Genomic DNA, 3,458 nt, shown 5'->3' on the forward strand with positions numbered 1-3,458 from the left:
GATTAGGCCACAATCTTCAATGAGTAGACATATTCCTTTCTGTGGTGTTCTCAGTCTCACACAGAGTTGCTGAAGGGCAGAGGAGATTACTGTCAGGCACAACATGACCTCTTTGCAGACAAGCGGACTATAGAAATTCCCTACTACTCCACCAAGAAGCCCCCATAAGAGTGGATAACCTGGACAGAGGTGTGTTGAATTGAAATCTGCAGAGCATTTTACAAGAGCTCAGACCTGGATGGGGTAAACCTCAGTGCACTTCCTTTGTGTTGCTGCAGGATTACTGGATTGAAGAATCACTGCTTCTTGTTAGGAGGGTCATTTCGTTGCCCAAATCTCCCAATTCACACTCAAAGCATCGAGAATTTCAAGTGGAGTATATTGAATATTGAAGTAGACTTCAGGTTGTTTTCTGTTTTTGTTTTGTTTTTTGTTTTGAATCATTTCTGTATTCAATTTTTTAACTCTTTCATAACCCTATTGGGTGTTGTTGGTTTGTTTGTTTTCTTAACTAAACTAATGTGGCTTGAATGAACCGCCCTGCTGCTGTAGAAGTCACATACAAGAACATGAGATGTCTTTCTACATACAATCCAACCAATGGGACCTTAAGCAAATTTATAGAGGAACTTAAGAAGTATGGAGTTACCACAATAGTAAGAGTATGTGAAGCAACTTAACGACACTACTCTTTTGGAGAAAGAAAGCATTCGTGTTCTTGACTGGCCTTTTGATGATGTTGCACTATCACCTTCCAACCAGATTGTTGATGACTGGCTAAGTATTGTGAAGATCACGTTTCGTGAAGAACCTGGTTGCTGTATTGCTGGCCACTGTGCCGCGGGCCTTGGCAGAGCTCCAGTGCTTGCTGCCCTAGCATTAACTGAAGGTGGGATGAAATATGAAGAAGCAGTACAATTCATAAGACAAAAGCCGTGTGAAGCTTTAAACAGCAAGCAACGTTTGTATCTGGAGAAGTACCGTCTCAAAATGTGGCTCCACTTCAAGGATTCGAACAGTCATAGAAACAACTGTTGTATTCAATAAAACGGGGGTGTCTGATGCCATTGCCTTGGGAGTGGAACTTCAGGCGGGACCTGATTTGTCATACATAAGTACCCAATATGTCAGCTTACCAAATGACTTTACTGAAGCACCACAGGAATATTGGAAACCAGTTTTACCAGGCCACAAACTTGACAGAATTGCAACCTCTGTATTTGGGGCTATGATCAACATGTGTGGACACTTAGCAAAAGTCTTTTTGCTGGTCAGCATTTAAAATGTGCTTATTATTTGTACGAATTGACATTTCCTAAAATAAGGTATTGAGTTATGTCATTAAATGTACTCCTGTGCCAGAATATTATTAGTCTATAAGGAATTTAGAAAGATTAGGTGCCAAAATACCTAGCACAATACTTGCATATTTTTTTAGCACAGAACCAAAATTCCAGGAACTAAGAACTCTCTAGACGTTCTATGGTGTATTCCTTCAGTCATTTCAAACACTGCAGGGTTTCTCTCACTATCTGCCTGCTCGCTCTATGTTTACATCTCCCACACTTAAACCAGAAGACATCAGGTTTGCTTAGCCATCCATTTGTGTTGAACTAAGCCCTGTGCTGATTATTTAATGTATCTGTCTTATTTTGTGCTGTTTTGGGAAACCTCCATTTGAAAATCAACCCCTGGTCCTGGAAAGGCTCACTGCAACAGTATAGGGCAATACCAGAACAGGGAAGTGGGAAGGGGTGGATGGGGAAACAGAGGGAGGGAGGAGGGCTTATAGGACTTTCGGGGAGTGAGGAGCCAGAAAAGGGGAAATCATTTGAAATGTAAATAAAAAATATATTGAATTTTAAAAAAAGAAAAAAATCAGCTTTGTTACAGAAGCACATATCTTCAATAATGTGATTGACAAAAAGCCTTATAGTTAATTTAATGTTAACTATAATGTTAATATAATGTTAATTAATGTATTAATTTATAGTTAATTTGTGCTCAGAATTACAACCTTATAGGGAAGGCCTGAAAAAGAAATGAGAGGAGGCTATTACATCTTTTTAGTAACATGTTGCTGTTGTCTTATGTAGAACATGTAGAGTATGTTCTTTAATTTAGCAAATATTTTTAAGACATAGAGATACATTGTTGTAACTAATCAATTCTAAATCAAAATTTCTGAAACTTTTGTGTTTTCTATACCTATCAGAAGTTTTCCAACTTGTTTGATTCATGATTTTCCCCTTTTCTTTCCAATCTCTTGCAAAAAACAAGAAGTGAGATCTGCTAATGAACTGAGCAGAAATATTTTATATGCCTTTTGAGCTATGTAACTTAATAATTGTATACTTGATCATTTTTTTTTATTGTGTAATCAATAAAATGATGGTGTGTGTTAATGTTAGTTCTACCATATATTTATACTGTCTGGGGATGTGTGGTTATAGTTCTGTGGGAGAAATAGTTTGTCAGTGTTCACCAGCTTGTAAAAACTTAGTGCGAGAGCTTCAACATCTAAATAAATGATGAAATGAAAAAAAAAGTGATGTGTAATATAGTGGCAGAGAACATGATGAATCAGAGAAAGATTTGACAGATTAGGATATGCTCAACTAAGAGAGGCTACTTAAGAGAGAGCAATACAGAGAGAAGAGGGAGCAGATTTTTACTAGGACTATTGTACAGAGACAGGTTGAAGAAAGAACAAGCTAGACACAGGTGAAGACAGAAGGATCCAGAGAAAGAGAAGGAGCCGGATGATGTGAACAGATTGCTAGAGTTAGCTTGAGGCCACAAAGAACAATTCATTGAGAAGCTGAGAGAATCCAGATTGAATCAATCAGCTTGGAGAGAAGTTTGAGTCAGGACAACTAAATTGAACCAGCCATCTAGAGTTCATAAAAAGCTAGAAAGGGTAAGCTTATTCAGCGGTAAGTCTCAGAGGCTGAAAACATTCTAAGTTTAGACAGGACTGTATGGAGGCTAGAAACTTCCAGGACTAGGCTTAGGTTAACAGACAGAAGTAGTGAGCCTCAGAGACTACAATTGTATCAAGTGAATAAAAGATACTTTTACAAAAAAAGTGAGAAGGTATAATAAGAATGGTATCTTAGGGTTTTACTGATGTGAACAGACACCATGACCAAAGCAACTCTTATAAAGGGCAACATTAAATTGAGGCTGCCTTACAGGTTCAGAGGTTCAGCCCATTATCATCAAGGTGGGAACATGGCAGCATCCAAACAGGCATGGGGCTGGAGGAGCTGAGAGTTCCACCTCCTGTTTGGAAGGCAGCTAGAATGAGGGTCTTAAAGCCCATGCCCACAGTGACACACCTACTCCAACAAGACTGTGCCTTCTAATTGTGACACTCCTAGGCTGAGCATATACAAACCATCACAGGCAGTAGTGGAATATGTGTGGTGAAAGCAGGGAAAGAAAAGAGTAACTGT

General features: G+C 38.8%; 1 pseudogene; it reads left to right on the forward strand.

Annotated features, from left to right (window-relative positions):
- The first annotated feature begins 527 nt into the window (after nt 1-527).
- Nucleotides 528-1,047, forward strand: LOC127681781 (protein tyrosine phosphatase type IVA 1-like; annotated as a pseudogene).
- The last annotated feature ends 2,411 nt before the right edge of the window (nt 1,048-3,458 follow it).

This window comes from Apodemus sylvaticus, chromosome 1 (assembly GCF_947179515.1).
Source record: "Apodemus sylvaticus chromosome 1, mApoSyl1.1, whole genome shotgun sequence".
NCBI classification, from domain to species: domain Eukaryota; kingdom Metazoa; phylum Chordata; class Mammalia; order Rodentia; family Muridae; genus Apodemus; species Apodemus sylvaticus.